We start from the raw sequence: 19,658 nt of genomic DNA, 5'->3' as shown, positions 1-19,658 counted from the left end.
AGTCTTTTTCTCATTAATTATTTACTATATTTAGTGTTAATTTCATGACTCTTATATCCTAAAATTTACTCATCTCAATCTAGGAAAAAGACCAAAAGTTCTATATGTGAAAGGGAATAAAAAACTACATTTATGTGCACATTTTTGGATGCATAACTAATTTATCAAACCAATCTCTACATAGCCTTATAAATCCTAATCCCCTAATTTTACTCCATTAGTAATCTAGGACTAAAATTAATTTAAGGCCACTCCTAAAGTCATCAAGGAGAGTTGTCAAAACCAATTTATAAGCCTTTTACCTTATGGTTTAGACATTAACTTATTACAGGGTATAAACATTATTTACTAAATCTATCCCTCATAGTTTAATCAACCCCCTATCCTAAGGTTGATTATGCATGATTATAGAGAGGGTATTGATTTTTTAATGGTCTCTAGGGTATAAAGTAAATGTCTAATAGATTAATATGAAACCTTTATTTATTGTATAATTTAACAAAAGAGTTAGAAATAATAAAAAATTTAAAGACAAAGACTTCAAGGCTCAAAAAGAATTGTGTACTTACACAAATTCAAAAAGGATTATGTACTTACACAAATTCGAAGATTTAAATGCAACGCTTGATAACCTACTTGTAAATAGATCAAAAATTGATGTGTGTATGTAGTAGGATTTAAAAAAAACCTCTGAATCCCTTTGAGAATCCACGGCTCCTTTTAGCCTTGATTTCAATGCCCACACACTCCCAAAGGAGATATAAATAGCCTAAATAGCTAGTCTAGGTGGTACTAGATCAAGTAAAGGTGTCATATAAGTACTGTAAGATAAAAAGAAGGTAAATTTAATAGAAAATGGAGAGCTTCAACTAGGCATATAAGAGAAATGAGAATGGGCCCCTCTTACATACATGTTGGCTCACTCACATACATGAAATCTAGTATAGTGGTATGTAGGAGTTCCAGCACCATGCCCACATTTACTAAGTTAACTTTAAAATAAGGGGCTAGACTAAGGCTTAATAAATCATGAGCCCACCATACACTCACGTTGAAGGAGCCTAGCACCAACCATGCATCAAACCACTAGCCAAAGCCCATGGTCCAAACCACCTACCCCAAAACCTCTCATAAAAACCATGTGTGGTCAATCCACTTACCATTTGCCTTTTACCACTCACCTCAAATCCATCTAGTTTCATTAAACCATGGTTTCTACCTTAGCCTTGGACTATTTAATTAACTTATCCAAGGTTACACAAACACTCAAATTAAACTAATTTATTTTATTTTTCCAATGTGCTAATAATATTTTCCCCCATTCTCTTGACCCTAGGGTAAACCCCACATTCTAAATTTAAATATGGACTCAAATTTTTTAAATTCTCGTGGGATTTATGTGATTTCACACATGGGTACACACACATATGTGCACATGCATGAGTGCTCCCACATTCCATCTATACTTTCTCATGGCATGTGAACCTTAGAATTTAGGGTTAAAATAAACATTTCCACCTAAATATAAAATTCTCAAGGACTTATACCCATATCAGAGTAATTTTTCCATGTGTTCACTCTATTTACACATTTTTCTTTTCTTTAAAAGTATATAATTTTTTTATTTTTAAGCTAAAAATATTTTATTTAATAATTTCTTTTTACCATGGGCAAGAGGGATCTTACATTATTCCCCACTTAGGTATCAAGATGCCCTTATCTCATGAAATAGGGATAATCTTTGGCTAGATCCCCTCCTCTTTTTCCCAAGTTGCATCTTCAACAGAGAAAAACTTCCATTAACCAAGTATTCTTTGAGAATCCTATTTCATAAAGGATTTTCTTTAATGTCTAGGATCTCTTCGGGTTACAACCCTATATTTCCTTGTACTAACATGATGATATAATTATCCTCTAAGACGTATTCAGGTTTTGGATGATACTTCTTTAGTAGGCAGAAGAAGTGGAGGGTTTGGATAATACTTCTTCAGTAGGCTGACATAAAAGACATTGTATGTTAAAACTGAGAGAATAGGAGGAAATGCAACACAAAAAGTAGCATAGATAATTGAATGAACTAGTTCATAACTAAATTAGCACTGTTTATATTATTGAACCGGATAAGATACATGAATAATAATTTTGACTCTAATTAGTGGATCGATTAATCACCAAAACCCTAATCCTAGTACTAAGGAGCTCAATCACCTTAGATATGATAGTTTATACATTGCTTTGAGTTTCAGGCTCAATGTTAAACCACATACAGTTAACAGGTTTTTATGACAACTATGTCCGCACACTTAGGCGCCTTGAGTCACTTACTCTCGGGGGGGCCTAGTGGGAAAAGGCTTGGAAATATAAAATCCAACTTCTCTTATTTGTAACATATTCTCCCATTTATGCAATAGAAGTGGACTGTTCTCTCTCCCTCTCTCTTGCAACTCTAATCTAACATGTGTGGTATGCTTAGGGTTAGGGTTTGGGTGTGATTAGTGATAATAATGAGCACTCGTACTATATTGTAAATCCCTTCATTTGATGAGGGAAACACCCTAAAGGCACTCCCAAGTCTTCACCTTCAAAGGATAGATAAGAGGATCTTAGTTAATTGGCCAAACGATAAAGAAAAGCCTTGTAACTATGATTTAGGCGCCTCGGGTCACTTACTCTCGGGGGGCCTTAGTGGGAAAAGGCTTGGAAATATAAAATCCAACTTCTCTTATTTGTAACATATTCTCCCATTTATGCAATAGAAGTGGACTGTTCTCTCTCCCTCTCTCTTGCAACTCTAATCTAACATGTGTGGTATGCTTAGGGTTAGGGTTTGGGTGCGATTAGTGATAATCGCTTGTTCTCTCATGCTTCCCTCTCGCTTAAGTGATTAGGCTATCACCACTATTGGCTTCCGTGGAGATCCCACACGATCTTCACGAGAGTGGTTACACCACCCATAGGGAACCACCTCGAGTGTGGGAGGATCGCGGCAACAAGCGGCTATCCACATGCGACGATGGAGCTTTTGAGCATAGCTTGAGCTCGGCGGATCGGCAACTTTCCGCAACACGTTAGGTTGTTATCCACATATGGTTTAACAGGTTTCTATGACAACTATTATGTCCGCACACTTATGTAACAGGCGCCCTTACTATATTGTAAATCTCGTCATTTGATCAGGGAAACACCTTAAAGATTCTCCCAAGTCTTGAGCTTCAAAGGACAGACAAGAGGATCTCAATTAGTTGGCCAAACTATAAAGAAAAGCCTTGTAACTATGTTTTGGGCACCTCAGGTCACTTACTCCTGGGCGGCCTAGTGGGAAAAGGCTTGGAACTATAAAGGCCAACTTCTCTTGTTTGTAACATATTCTCCTATTTATGTAATAGAAGTGGAGTGTTCTCTTTATTTCTCTCTTACAAATCTAATCTAGCATGTGTGGTATGCTTATGGTTTGGGTTTGGGTGTGACTAGTGCTAATCGCTTGTTCTCTCATGCTTCCCTCTTGCTTGAACTATAAAGGCCAACTTCTCTTGTTTGTAACATATTCTCCTATTTATGTAATAGAAGTGGAGTGTTCTCTTTATTTCTCTCTTACAACTCTAATCTAGCATGTGTAGTATGCTTATGGTTTGGGTTTGGGTGTGACTAGTGCTAATCCCTTGTTCTCTCATGCTTCCCTCTTGCTTCTTCTCTCCCTCTTGCTTGAGTGATTAAGCTATCACCAAGATCGGCTTCCGCTCGTGGAGATCCCACACGATCTTCGTGAGAACAGTTGCACCAGCATAGCTCAAGCTCGGCAAATCAAAAACTTTCCATGACACGTTACGGTGATCTTAACACTCAGACTACACTCAGAAAATGGCTTCTACTTATTGTGTTCACTTCAATTCACCTAGTTACTTTGTGGTGCAGCTACGTACGAAATTAGCTTTTATAATCATCCAAGATGAGCAGCTCGTTGCCGCTTCATGCTTCATCTTTACCAATGTAATCAAGTAGGTGTGTTCAAAATTATGTAGCTAAATCATGGTGGTTAAGTCAGCTAATATAGAATTATCTCCTGAGGAGGGTGACCTATAATTCTTTCACCAAACAAGCGACACATTTCCAAGGTTTAGCAAACCTTAGATGATGTGAACTTGCTTTTAACACCTTCCCTCAAGATCAGTAACATCTCTGAACCTTTGTTAGATAGTTGACTATAAACTGATTCAGTCAGGTGATTCAGTTAGCTGACTTAGATAGTTGAGTCAAATAGCTGATTCAGTTAGGTGACTCATATAGCTGATTCAAAAAGCTAATTCAATCAGCTGATTCAAAAAACACTCTAACAAACTCTGTAGGTTGGAAGCTGACTCCAGCATGACTCGGATAGTTGATTCAAACTACTAACTCAGACCTACAAAATAAAAAATTAAAAAAGTCTAAAAGTATATTTATTTTATGGAAGACTATTGAGCCTTCCCTTACTCCAAGCATGGAGCAACTATGGAGTGTTCCCTTACTCTCCAAACACCTTCCCTTAAGGGAAGCTCCATTATGCCAATGCCTGCTCTATGCTTGAAAAAGAGCTCTTTGCCTAGGGCTTTAGTTAAGATGTCTGCAACATTCTCTTTGGTATTGCGATGTTGTAGCACTATGTCACCTAAGTGAATCTTCTCCTCCCTGATGAAATGTTCTCTCACTTCAATATGCTTGGTCCTTTGATGCATGACCGGATTCTTGGCTAAGGCTTTAGCTGATATGTTATCAACAGAGAATAGAAGTAGAACCATTGACTCCATAAAGGCCAAGTTCCTGTAAACATCTTTTTAGCCATATAGCTTCATAGGCCAAGGTGGTTAAAGCTTTGTATTCAGCCTCTGTGGTGGATGACAGACTACAGACTAACTATATTATGCTTCTTAGAACACCATAAAATGGCTTGTGCACCAAGAAAGAAGGCATTTCCACTAATGCTTCTTGTGTCCAACAAACAAGCTGCATAGTCAAAATCATTAAACCCATGCACACTTAGAGTGTCACACCTGCATATGAGATACCCCAAATATCAAAGCACCCTTTTGGCTACAGTAAGTCCAATGAGATAATTTGGAGTTCTGCATAAACTGAGGAAGACTATTTACTGCAAAACTGAGGTCAAGCCTAGTGATAGTCAAGTAAATGAGGGAACCAATGAGTTGCATGTACAAAGTAATATCAGAAGGATGACTTGTTTCATCCTTTATCAACTTTAGAGTGGATTCCATTGGTGTAGACATTGGTTTGCAGGTCTCCATACTAAACTTCTTGAGAAGAGTGTGTAAGTACTTTTGCTGAGAGATGAAGATACCGCCTGTTGTGGTCCTGGCTACTTCAATCCCAAGAATATAGTGCAGGTATCCAAGATCTTTCATCTCAAACTCAGCTCTAAGAGTTTGATTTGACAGCTGCCAACAACCATGGCTTCATTAATGCGTGTCAAAATCAGATCATCAACATATAGAAGAACAAGAACAATGTCCTTCCCTTTCACCATGTAGTAGAGAGTATAATCTGCATTACTCTTCAATCCCAAGAATATAGTATAGGTATCCAAGGTCTTTCATCTCAAACTCAGCTGAGAGTTTGGATTTGATAGCTACAACCATCGCTTCATTACTGCCTGTCAACATCAGATCATCAACACATAGAAGAACAAGAATAATGTCCTTCCCTTTCACCATGTAGTAGAGAGTATAATCCGCATTACTCTTCTGGAACCCTTGAGCTTTGAGATGCTCATCAATTCTATCATACCGAGTTCTTAGAGCTTGTTTCAGATCATATAGACTCCTCTGCAGCTTGCAAACAAGATGCTCAGTGTTGAGCGTCCACCAATAGTAGCTAACTGGCGGGACCTGAAGAACTAGCCGGAAGACATAAGCTGACAGTAAAAGGTTGGCACACCAACAATCATGCATAGACGGCAGCGCACATATGCACACATTGTAATCATATGTACTTTGTTATAATAGTTTGTTAACAAAATGAGTCTTGTAATAGTAGGCAATGGCTAGAAGGGACAAGAAGAAGGTCCTTCCAAGATAGCAAAGAAGGAAGTAGTTAGCAGATAGAAAATAGATATATAGAGAGATATAAGGGATCAGTATAGGCAGAGAGTTAATCTAGAGCACATAGCATTGTGTACAAGTCTATTTAGAAATACAAAGCCCTTGAGCATTATTTAATTGTGTACTGTCTAAGTGAGCAGAGAGTGAGAGTGAGTATTGTGGTTCTTTTTGGGCTTTCTATTTAAGCTAATAGCTAGTGAGTTTCGAACTCATTAGGCTTAGGCGTTGATAGAATTACCTCTGACCTATGGTGCTGTCTTGCCCATCGGACTGACCCGTCTCAACACTTTGGCAATCCTACTACTTTTCATCTCACCATTCTGTCACAAAGGCAACACTTTGGTGCAAAACTTCAAAAGGGGAGAGGAACTTCTTGCAAAACTTCAAAAGGGGAGAGGAACTTCTTGCAAAATCAATAGCAAGCTAGCTCATCACCCAATCTATATGCGAAATCAACTGCAGGTGTGTGTCTCGCTTGGCCTAGCAAGCACTCCACACCTCCCTGCAATCGATCAGCATCAAATGGCTCATCAAGGAGGCAACAATAAGTATCCAACATACAAGGGTAAGAATCCTAAAGACCCTGACACCCACGGAAGGTAAATCACACTCGTGCTAATGTTCCTCATGAAAGGAAGCGGGACCAGTTCCACGGGGACATACCCATTGAATGGGTATCCCAGTATGACCAGAACTACTTCCACACCTTCCATGCACTAAAAGAAGCTTTCCTCAAAAGATTCAGAGCTACCAAAACTAACTCTAAACTACAAGACAAGCTGTGAAGCTTGAAATAGAAGCTGTTTTGTCCAGTAGAAGATTATGCAGACAAGTTTTGCACTCTACGTGCATGACTCTCTCTAGCTGACAGACCATCTGAACCCATTATTGCAGACTGGTTCCTGCATGGTCTGAACAAAAAACTCAAACCAACAGTGGCAGCAACCAATGTTGACGCCCGAAGGCTTTTATGGGCTCGTGGAAGCTACTAAGCGAGTGGAAAGAAACATGGGATTGGAAAAGAAGTCAAAGAAAAAGAAGAGCAAGAAGTAAAACTCTTCAAATAGTGACACCGGTAGGGAGTTAGATACAGAAGACTAAGAATCTGAGTCAAAAGAAGTCGAGGAGGAACCTAGACATAGCAAGAAGAGAAACGCGAAGGCAAGAAGGATGAGGTGGATGTCCTAGCCAAAAAGGTGGCGAAGAAGTTTGCTGTGCAATCCGGTAAGTCCTCTACCTCCTCTAACTACAGAACGGGTGTATTCTGCTCGACATGCAAAAATGAAGGCCACCTGAAAGAGGAGTGCAAGATGCAGCTGACCTGTGCAATCTGCCAAACTTTCACACATCTAATAGCCAACTTCCAATACAATATCAGAAATAGGACAGGCACAGCTGTCAACTCAGTGTCAACAGCACCCATGGCCCCTCTATTGGCACCTTGCAGACCATACTATGGCCAAGGGGGGCCAGGCCGAGGAAAAGGGGGTGTTGGGAAATCAAAATGTTATTATTGTCAAAAGCCTGGACACCGGTGGAATAAATGCCAACTGTTCCAAAAGCATCAACAAGAGCTCCAAGAAAAGGTAGGCAGGGCAGATGTGCCAACAATGTTTATCAACATCATCGACATCAAAGAGTTGGATAGCGCACATCCAATTGTCACTGCCATCACGAGTTCCCAAAAGGGGAAAGAGAGGTTGGTTTGTGTCAAAAGAACCAGCCAGATAGAAGAAAAATAATATGGATTGGGAAAAACAAAATCAAGTCAAAGACTTTGCACAACAAAGGAGGTGCAAGAATCACAGAAGGAGAATTGGAAGCAAGCATTTCAAAGAAAAGTAGAGAAAAGCCTAGAGAAGGTAAAAGAATAGAAACTACGAGAAGATAAGCCTCGCAAGGATTTAGATATAAAGAAGCAATGCAGGAAGAAAATCCCTGCATAATGGCCAGGATGGTAGGACAAGGGAAGCCGCGAGAAGATAAACCTCACAAAAAGAACAGTAATAAGTTGGATAACCAAAGGAAGAAGAAGAGCACAAGCACATGTAGCCACGGTCAGTAGAAGACGGTGTGCTCATGAAATAGGCACAGCCTGCACAAATGCATCAAAACGGAGTAGGAGTGAGAAAGATGGGAAAGGCCATAGAAAGAACTCAGGAAGCATCAAGAAGCAAGCTTGAGGTGAAAGCCTCAAGTGTGTAGTAGACAGAAGGCAACAGCAAGCAAAAGCCCCTCGCGCTATTAACCATATTTCTCTCTTCTTACCAAAATCAGCAACCAAAACCTGCCCATGCTAGCTATGGCAAGACTGTAGAGTTTGATTCTTGTAGCACTATCCTAAACCCTGTGCTTCAGCAAGAATGGCTATAGAAGGTTGGGCTGTTTGGGTTCACAGCAAAGAATTGGATGAACTTGCAAGAAAACATAGAAGCCAAAGTGCAGCTACCAGAGTTGTCCATAGCACAACATAGTCAAGACGAAAGGACAAAAGGTGGTGCCGGTCACACCAGAGAACATCGCCAAGGCGTTCAATCTTCATGTATAAGGCATCACCAATGCGAACTCCTATGATGTGGATATTGAGGCGGAGCTCTCCAAATTCGATAAGGAATACTCTGTTGCCACATCATGTGATCTAAAGAGGCAAATACAATTCAAATTTTACCTCGATATGATCTGTTTGCATGCCAAAAACACCAACATCAATAGAACCAACTACAAACTGTTGGCAACATAATAGAACATGGTCAAAAGGTGAATTGGGTAGTAGTGGCTAAAAACATGCAGCAAGATCCCAAGCTGCAACTATCCGGAGGTCACACAAAGAAGGAGGGACATTTGAAAGCCTTGGCATAGCTCGTTGAGTTGGAGAAGGATAGCTCCGCCAACCAAGAAAGTGTGTAAAAGTAGAAGGAAGAAGAAGCAACGAGGAAGACACTAGAGGAGGAGTCTTAGAGGCAAAGGATGAAGCTAGAAGAGGAAGCAACTAGGAAGAGACTAGAGGAGGAGTCTCAGAAGTAAAGGTTAGAAGAAGGAGCAGCCAGAAAGAGACAAGTGGAGGAAGCTGATATGAAAAAGCTGGCTACAGAGGCAAAACAAAAACACCTTGTAGTCGAATCTGAAACAAGACTAGTTAAAAAAGCAAAACACAAATACCTTGCAGTTGAATCTATAGCTAAGGACATAGACATCGCCGCAACAGAAGCTACCAAAACAACACAAGAAGAAACTTCGAAAGCAGACTCTCACAAAAGGAAAATTGAATGGTCTCATCAGCAGCAAATCACCAATCTCTCAAACCAAAGAAGCAAAAGGAGACCTAGGCAACCAAGGGCAACTTGAGAACATAGGTGAGCATCTAGTCAAAAATGGAGTGTCCCCAAGTAGTAAGTGGCAGAAGAATCAACACAAGGGGACAGCCACAAAACAACATTGGGTGATAGGCTGAGCAGAATGAGGCAAACATCTGACTCAATAGCACACAACATTCTCACAGCATTGGAAAACATTGCAAATTGTGTCATGGACAAGATAGAGAATGAAGAAAGACTTGCCAAGATAGATTAAGTAGAAGCATAGGTGTAGCCTGCTAGCCACCCAAGTCCTATAGCAGAATCAACAAGTAGCCATGCGGAACTCGTTCCAGCAAAGCAGGCAAGACACCATCGCAGGGCTAGAGGATGAAGCAACAACCCCTGCGGAGGAAGGGATATGAGTTAGATATGGTGGTCACTGAGATCCGAACAACCAATCTAGACATCCAAAGCAAGCTCCAACAAGCAAAGCAGACTGCTTAGGGGCAGCAGCAAAAAAAGCAGCCCGCATTATGGACCATGCCACTCAAATGATCCGCAATGTGGAGCTAGCAGGCCATGGAGGCTGATGAAGAGCTCCCTATAGTCGAGAAGCCTATGGAGCTAGCAGCAAGAAAAAACCGTAAGAAGTTACTCCTTGTGAAAGGGAAGCTGCGAATCATGCTACATGAGTGATGTTAAGAGAGCATAATTGGTTTGTTCAAAGTCTGAATTGTTACCTCTATGATATGTTAACCTTTGGGGTTGCTTTCTATATCTAGTAAACCTCCTGAGGGCTGCTTGGTGGGCATCATCTTCTTCCTCCAATTCTTCAATGGAGTCTTCCAAAGGTGTTATATGTCCTTTGAGGGAAGTTGATGAAGAAGGGGTATCTGCATCTAATGAATCAATTGATATCTTGCTGGAAAGCTCATCAAATATCACATCTTTTGACACAAATGTCTCCTTCTTGATTGGATCATAGAATTATAAGCCTTATGCTCACTACTATATCCAACAAACACACACTTTCTTGACTTGTCATCATCAAGCTTCTTCCTATGGGCATCTGGAATATGAGAAAAAGCTAGACAACCAAATATTCTGAGATGATGTACTTGAGGCTTGAGTCCATGAAAAGCTTCATATGGAGTGATGTCGTGGAGTGCTTTAGTTGGGGATCTTTTTATCAGGTAGCATGATGTGTTGATAGGCTTCAGCCCAGTAGGTGTTGGAGAGGTTCTTCTCCTTTAGCATACACCTGGCTGACTCAAACAAGACTCTGTTCTTCCTTTCAACAAGTCCATCTTACTGAGGTGTATAGTTGTAAGCCAATTGCCTTCTGATGCCATGCTCAAGAAGGTATTTGCTAAAGTCTTTTGAGAGGTATTCTCCTCCATTGTCTAATTGAGGACCTTGATTCTTCTACCTATCATGTTTTGAATCATAACATAAAACTCTTTGAAAAGGCCAAATACTTCAGTTTTAGATTTCATAAAGAAAACCCGTGTATCTGGAGTAATCATCTATGAAGATAACATAGTATGTATTACCACCAACAAGTGAAGGAGTGCGGGCTAACTCACAGACATCTGTGTGAATGAGGTCAAGGACTCATCTTGATCTACTTGTGCTTTTAGAAAATGATGCTCTAGACTACTTGCCAATGTAATAGGCTTCATAGACTTTGTCAGCTTTTTGCAAAGATAGTATGCCCAAAACCATGCCTTTTGATTTCAGCATACACATGCTATGGAAATTCATGTGACCATACCTTTTATGCCATAATTTTGATGGAGGTAAGGAGACTGACCTATCAGCCTAGCATTGCTGACAGTTTTGCTACAATCAACTCAACTTGAAGAGTTTTCCTTGGTTCTAGCCTCTTCTGAGAGATGACTTTGTAGCTGCGTTGAGGATCTTTGATCAGGCATTGTTGACCTTCAAATTCCACTTTGAAGCCTTTATCACCATGGCTCCAACTAAGAGGAGGTTCTTGGTGGAGAGTGAAGGCACCAAGAGGACATCTTCAAGCTGTTTCCTTTCCTTTGTGTGGTCAGCTCAAGGTAAAGTTCTCCTTTAAGACCATATTAGGGAGTTTGGGAAAATCCCAATTCCCATTTTGCAAGAACAAAAAAGGGAGGGCATGGTAAAGCCTTTTAAGATTTTGTTAAAACCCCCTCATGTGACATATCGTTGTTGGTAAGCTCTTGAAGAGTAGGTTCTAAATCCACATCCTCCAACAACTTTGGAATTTATATGCTCAAGATACACCAAAAAGTATATTGAAAAGAAAATTTCCAAAGTAATGGATTTTCCCAAACTTCCTAATATGGTCTTCTTTACCTCTGGATAGAATTAGGAGTGTTATCTGCAGTACAAATCAAACCATCATGAGTAGAATCCAATTTAGAAAATTATTCAACATGAGAAGTCATGTGGGAGCTTGCCCTAGTATCAGTCCACCATGGGTCCTGCTTGTTGCCATGGTCTACATGGTTGGCCTCTTTGATCTTCAATAGAGAGAAAAGTGCTAGCATTTGTGCAGCTTTGAGAGCTTCCATTTTTAGCATAATTGACTACTTTTCCTTTCAAATTAGCTTGCTTTTTCTTGCAATCTTTCTCAACATATCCATATTTTTTACAGTAATTACATTGAATGGAGTTATTGTAAGTTCTACCTTTTCCTCTACCTCTAGAGGAATGGCCACCTCTACCATTAGAAGAATAAGTACCTTGATCATTGTTGTTGTTGGGCTAATAGTTGTTATATCTTCCTCTTCCTCTTTAATTATTTGATCTTCCTCTGCCTCCATGTGTGAAGAGGGCTTTGTTATTATTACTTTGTGAAGGGTTGCTGCTACCATGGATGTTCTTCATAGCTGCTTTCCTTTGTTCCTCGTCCCTAAGGATTTGCTCCATTTTGTCTGGTGAGGGTTTTTCTCTCAGAATGATGAAGCCTTGAACAAGACCTTAACCTTCCTTCATCTCATGGATGATGAGTGTAGCAAGCTCGTTTTATTATCATACATCTTATCTCCTACATCTATCAGCCCGTTGATGCAGATCTTTCACCCACTTGATGAAGTCGGTAGCAGAATGATGAAGCCTTGAACAAGACCTTCATAGCCTTCCTTCATCCTATGCAAGATGATTGTAGAGCAAGCCCATTGTGTCAGACATCTGATCTCCTACATCTATCAGTGTTGATGATGTAGATATTTCACTTGCTGATGCAGATCTTTCACCTACTTTGATGAAGTCTATAGCAGTCTCATTAGGCTTCCTTATCTCATTTATGAGTTCAGCTCTCAAGGTAACTTGCCTTGAAGTGCTTTTAGACTCATACACCTTCTTCAAGTTGTCCGAAGCTTTCTTAGGGAGTCATCGCCTCCCTCAAATGTGGATGAGGATGTCATCCTTCACACTCAGCTTTATCATGTGCACAGCAAATATAGCCTTCTTATCCCGTTTTTCTAGGTCTATAGCATTCAGATTAGTTGGTCTCTTCATAGAAACCATCTCCCAACAATCTTGGAAGAATAATAGTGACTCCATCTTTAGCTTCAATGTTGTATAGTTTATTTATACTATTGAGTTTTTAAGCTCCCTCTAAGTGTAGGCTACTCAGGTTGGGTGCCATTGAGTCAGTAGAACAGACAACCAATTTTGTCTTCAGATTCTATCAGCACTGGTGAGCTGACTCCAAAAGTTAATTCTGACTGTAGTAAACCTGACCAAACGAGTAAACCCAGCCAAATTAGTAAACCTAGCCAAACGAGTTAGCCCAACCAAATTAGTGAATGTGGCTAAATGTTGAATGCCGACTCCAAAATGTGGAAGGCTGTGTAGCACCAGCGGGTGGCGGTGGCTGTGCACAACACCAATGGGGTGACTGTCAGCCCAGCAGCAAGTTACTGGTTATCAATAGAGCAACATATCGATGGCTAGCAATAGCAGGTCGACAGCTTGCTAGTAGTAGCCGGTCGCACGGTTTGTCTCAGTAGAGCAGGACGACTCAGTTGGCTGACTATAATAGCTAAAGATAGACGATTGATTCCATCAGCCAATTCAGGAAGCTGATTTCGACAGAGCTAGTTTAGATAGCTGGCTTCGATAACTGTTTCAGATAGCTAACTCTGACGGCTTGAAGATGATGTGGTATCAACAGGTCAAATTATGACATTGTTTCTGTAGGTTGGAAGATGACATGGCTTCTGCACGTCAGACGATGATATGGCTTCCATAGGTGGAATGATGATGTGGCTTTCATAGGTTAGAAGATGACATGGCTTCCACAGGTTGGATGATGATGTGGCATTAGTACATCAAAAGATGATATGGCATCAACAGGTCAGAAGATGACATGGCATCAGCAGGTCAGAAGCTGATGCTGATTCTACAGATTTGAGTTTGCAACAAGCGAAAGTGGCTAATGCTGAATGTGCAACCCAAGTGCAGAATGCTGAATGCCAAACTATAAAAGACTGACTTAGCAGTTTGTGTAGCACTGACGACGAGGAGCAGAACAACAATAGATCTAAGGCCTCCCTAACTGAAGCTAATGTAGATGCTAGTGTGCTTGATCTTAGAGGCTAGGTGGTGCCTAGGCAAACTCTATGCAATGGAGTAAACGAGGATATGATACCATGTGAAAATTGAGAGGACAGGAGGAAATGTGACACACGACCCCAGCACAAACAATTAAATGAACTAGTTAAGAACAGAATCGATATCGTTTATATTATTAAATCAGATGAGATACATGAATAATAATTTTGGTTCTAATCAGTGATGGGCTAATCACCAAAAACTTAATCCTAGTACTAAGGATCTCAATCAACTCAGATTGACAGTTCATACAGTGTTGTGAATGTCAGGCTCAGACTACACTCGATAGACGGCTTCTACTTACTGTGTTCACTTCAATTCACCCAATTCACTATCTGCAGCTACGTACTAAACTGGATTTTGTAATGATCTAAGATGAGCAGCTCGTCACCGCATTGTGCTTCATTTTTACCGATGTAGGTAGGTGTGACCAAAATTTTGCAACTAAACCATGGTTATTAGGTTAGCTAATGCAGAATTATCTCCTGAGAAGATGGCAACCTGTAATTCTTTCACCAAATAGGCGGCACATTTCCAAGGTTTTGCAAACCTTAGATGATGTAAACTTGCATCTTTTAACATTATAAACTACCTTAAGATGTGGAGGAAGAAGCAACTCATAAGCTTGATCTCTAATCTTCCTCATGAGATAACATAAGGCCCACAATATCTTGGCAATAACTTCCTATACTCTCTCAAGGATAAGAACTCCACTTGGTTCTTACATAAAGAAAAACCATATCGTCTTCTTCAAACTCACAACTTAGCCCTTTAAATTTATATATTGCTTTTGTTTTTCTTGATCAACTTTGATACCTTTTCTTATGGCCTACATATGGTTGTCTATTTCTTTAAGCATTTACCTCAAAACTTCTACCCTAAGAAATGAAAACTTAACAATATTTGTTGAAGAGATGGTTTTAGCACCAGATCCGGTTCTACTCTCTACTTTGCAAAGGATTAGATAATGTGTTATCCTGCAAGGTGCTTCTAACCCATCTAGGCATAAGCCTAGACTCATTTCTCTGTTGATCTTTCAACATTTACTGCATCTTTAAAGTTGGTGCATCATTTTTTTTAGCATTCCCCCTTATAAGGATCAATAGGCAAAATCAGTTGAGTATCAATAAACACCAACATTGGAACAAACCATCAAACATGTCTAGGAATTGACATAGTTATGTTTATTTAATTCTATCATCATAGGATAGACATAATCCTCAACAAAAAGAACATCTCTACTGATAATGATTTTCTTGGTAAGAGGATTGTAGAGATGATAACCTTTGTTTTTTGCACTATAGCCGATAAAAATTTTCATAGCCTTATCGTCATCAAGCTTAGTCTGCATTTGAGAAGGAACATGTGCATATGACAAACAACCAAACACATGTATGTGTTTAACCTTAGGTTTTTTGTTGAACCAAGCTTCATGAAGGAGTGATTTTCTTCAAAGCTTTAGTGGGGCACTTGTCCAGCATAGGTAGCATAAAGATCTACTTCCATCAAAAACTTGTATGGAAGTTACTGACCTTTAACCATGCATCTTACCATCTCCATGAGAATCATTGCTTTAGGGTGGCTATGACTGTATGCAAAAGAACATACACGGCCTTCTTGAGGATTTGGTGTCTTGGTCCTTTTCTCATTGACAGTGGTGGTTATCCCACTTGGCATTATAGACCACCTGTGCAGTTGTCCCCCCCTCATTGTATGAGGTAGCCTTCCTAGAGTGGCCAGTTGGGGGAGAAGAGAATCCTCAGTTTTCTTGATTCTTGCTCCCCTCTATGGAGCTCACTTTATACTTAGCCAATATGGCTGCTTTGTATAGTAATCCTTCTACATCAACAAGTGTTTCACCGTCTTTATGGTTGTTGTCGAGAAAGTAGGAGTTTTTTGCTTTCTTTTTGAAAAAAACATCTATCTTCATGATGATTGTGCTTTCCACAAAAACCCTCATTGCACGTGGAGTAAGCTGCAATTAGTTTAGGGCTTTAGTAACCCAATTCAAGACAAAGCTGTTCTCTGCCTGAGCAGATAGAAAATCAATTGAAAATCTGTAGAAAATAGAGAGGATAATTAAGATTAATGTCTAGGTCTCCATTTATAATATGTTCTTTTTCAGCATAAATCTTCTTCTCAAGACAATTAATCTTTTCTTTGCACATAAGACATACACTAATTACAGTGGATTCTCTTGAATGAGAAGTCGTATTAGAATCTAGATCGATTGGAGATCTAGTGATTGGGTGAGCATTGTTACATGAATGCTACTCTTCCGATCTCATATAAGGGATACAAATTTCCAGCCATACTTGATGGTGGAGCTTGGGTGAGCATAGCCACCAAAACATGTTGGGAGAAGTGGGGAAAACCAAAACTTAAGCCCCCTAGTTTGTCAGTTAAGATGGCGGATAGTTCTCTTGAACGACCATTTAGCAAGGTCAGTCGAATGCACATAAAAACATGTGGCATAACTTTTGAGCATACTTTTGTGCCTTTGCACAATAGAGCGTTTGTAATCTCTACCCACCACTGTTGATGATGCTATAGGTGACTGAAGTTGCGAAATTTTTATAAGCTATGGTGCTAAGAGGAGTCTCCCCGAGAGAGCTGGGCTAATGAATCCCCAAGATGATGATGATAATAGATTGCCACATACGTAGAATTGGAGCCTCCAAAAAATAGTGCAATTTTTCACTCTGCTTTGCACAAAAAAAAATTAGAGATTTATACCTTCTTTGCTTTGTTGATGCTCCTCCCAATCACCAAGATTTTCCACCACTTGAACTTGTTGATTTATCAAGGTCTTTCACAACACTTCTGTGTTGATGAAGGCTTTAAAGAAGGCCTCCAAATTCTCCAAGAAGATATTCTTTGCCCTGTCTCACAAATGCATCTCTCAATTGTAATTACACCCACAATGGTGTGTTCCACAAAGACGATCCCTCCCTTAATCTCTCAATGTACCACTCACTAGGGTAATGAGAATGATTGCTTAAAGGAATCTCACAAATGATCATATAAAATACTGTGCTCACATAGAAGATCACACACAAATGATCATATAAAATATTGTGCTCACATAGAAGATCACACACAAATGTGTAAATAGATTTGACACTTTCTTCTTCACTCCAACGTGCCACCCAATGAAGTAATGAATCATCCCAATAAGCAACAAATGCAAAAATGAATCTCTCACCAATTGCCACTTAATGATAAGAGAAGAATGCTTGTGAAAAAATCACACATACATCCACAAACACTAAGATGTATCTTATCAACACATGAAGGAACACACTCCCATGGAAAGGAGCTCTGATACCATGTTAAAAGACATGGTGAGAGCTTAACCTTAGCTATGGTTGAGTGAATCAAACAATGAAGATGATTACCACATAAGCTAACTCACACCAACGAATCAACACATGCGATCAATTGATTAAGATGAAATGTGACCAATGAGCAATGGTGTGTGCTCAAGAGTCACCACATAGGCATAACCATGAAAACTATGCAAGTAGAGAGGATCTTCCACGAAGGACTACTTAGATTACTTAGCACAAAGCAAGTACACAACTCATAGGTACTTCACACACTCTCCACATTCTCTAGAGATGTGATGTGAACACTTGTATATATAGGCTCCATGGCACCTAGAGGCCTTGAATCTCTCGACCTAAAAGGTGATGCGCACATCAAGGGAATGTACCCACTATACTTACACCCAATAACTCTAGTAAATGAGCCTTCTAACCTTAGAACAAAGCATTATAAGGTGCCACTGAGAATCCACTAAAGTTTGAACTAAGGATGGATGCTACATCACTTAAATTCTAACACTTCTATGCGTCCATGGCTAGGCATTTTGGTGCGCTCTTGGGTTTACAAAGGAGGTTCATTAATCTCATGCTTGGGCTTGTTGTAGAGAAGCTAAAAAGGCTCGTGGTGCACTCTGGGGACACTATGCTAGAAGTTGAATTTGGCTTGTGATACCATGAGTCTTACCTCAACAAGTTTAAGAGACAATGGAAACTTATCTTCACCTTTCTTTTGCTCCCCTTCTGGTCTTTAGTGGCCACCACGACCACTCTATTGTGCACCTTGTAGAAGCAACTAGTACTGGGTCTTAATCTAATACTTCACAAATGCACCACAAGAGAGCCTATGTTTGCGCAAGAGGGTGAGTGACGAGCAAGCAAGGCTTTCACCAATGCCGACAACAAGACAACACCACTGAAGAAGCCACCAGCGAGAAGAAGACCGCATATACAGCCGCTACCAGCACACAAATGATCAATGCAATACTGATGTCCGCGTACTTCTCGACAACTTGCTAAGTGCAGGTAACCACTTCATCCTGCTTTTAGTGCATATTTTGGCTCCTCATTGAGTGGGAAGAGCACTCCCATGGAGGGTAGAGCTATTATAACTACGATTGTTTATAGGTATATAGTCGGATAGCCCAATTCCCGAATGACCCGTAAACCCCAAAGAAAATCCTGCTACCACCAACTTCCACTTACAAGCACACCTTGGTAAGTTTCTAGTGCGCAGTCAACCCTTGGTAACCGCTATAGCATGGAGGAAGTGACCACAGACAAAAATCTTGTCTTACAAGAGACCATGTTTTAGAACCACAGGAGAAAGAAGTTCCAAGGCTCAACGAGCACTATAATTGTAGTTGAAGAAGGGCCAAGGTTACAAAGGATTGAGTCCACTTACATGCTGGATTGAGGTGTGAACATTCACACTTTCTAGATCCTATGGTAGGAGACTAATCCTTCCTCCAAAGTTATGAAGCCATTTTACCATTGACAGAAGAGTAACGCTCTTCGTTTTTACACACCTCACTATCCTTATATTTGTATGACTCCAAAATTCACTAGTGTATATCATAAAATTTGTGCCAACACTTTATATCAAAAACTTCTATGAAGATCATCACCATGATTGAAACAAATATATTCAATTGTTTAACCTAGTTGCACTAGTTAAAAGGAGACGACACCTCTAAATCAACATACAAAAAAAACATTATATGCACTAAATGAATTTGTATGTGAACTAAACTTATACATAACTTTGGCAACCATTATAGCTTGCGTCATAGCGACTTACAAAACTCTACTGGGTTTACTGTTTTAAGAGAAAAAGAAAGAAAGAAAGTTGTATTAACGTCTTCAAAAGGCCAAAATGACCTATGAGGGGTGCTGAAGGGGTGAATTCAGATATGCATGATTTCGTTGTAGCCAGAGGGTCCATAAGGCCCAGTATCTGATCCAATGGAAGAAAAGAGAATACTGTGACAAAGAAGCTGATAACGTGCCAAACATCCAGAAAAACTTGTAGAACCTGTGTGCAGGAAATCTGAGATTCTGTTCAGAAGCAGAAAGAGACCTTTGATGGCTAATCTGTACCAAGGACTGCTTGTATGATTTTGCCCACTGAATATGCTGTCTGGTTTCTGCCATGTACCATCTTCCATATTCCTTAATGACATTTTGAATACGATGTACAAAAGAGTTCCAAGCAAAATCCAGATCCTCTTGAGCATGAGATAACAATGGCTTACAAGCCAGTCTGATCATTTGCTGGAATTTTTCATAAGAAAGATATAATTGATTAACCTGCAAATGTCTGACTAAAGAAAGCT

The sequence above is a fragment of the Cibotium barometz genome, chromosome 56 (assembly GCF_041138505.1).
Source record: "Cibotium barometz isolate CiBa-2024 chromosome 56, ASM4113850v1, whole genome shotgun sequence".
NCBI lineage: Eukaryota > Viridiplantae > Streptophyta > Polypodiopsida > Cyatheales > Cibotiaceae > Cibotium > Cibotium barometz.
Note: the sequence above shows the minus strand (reverse complement) of the source record.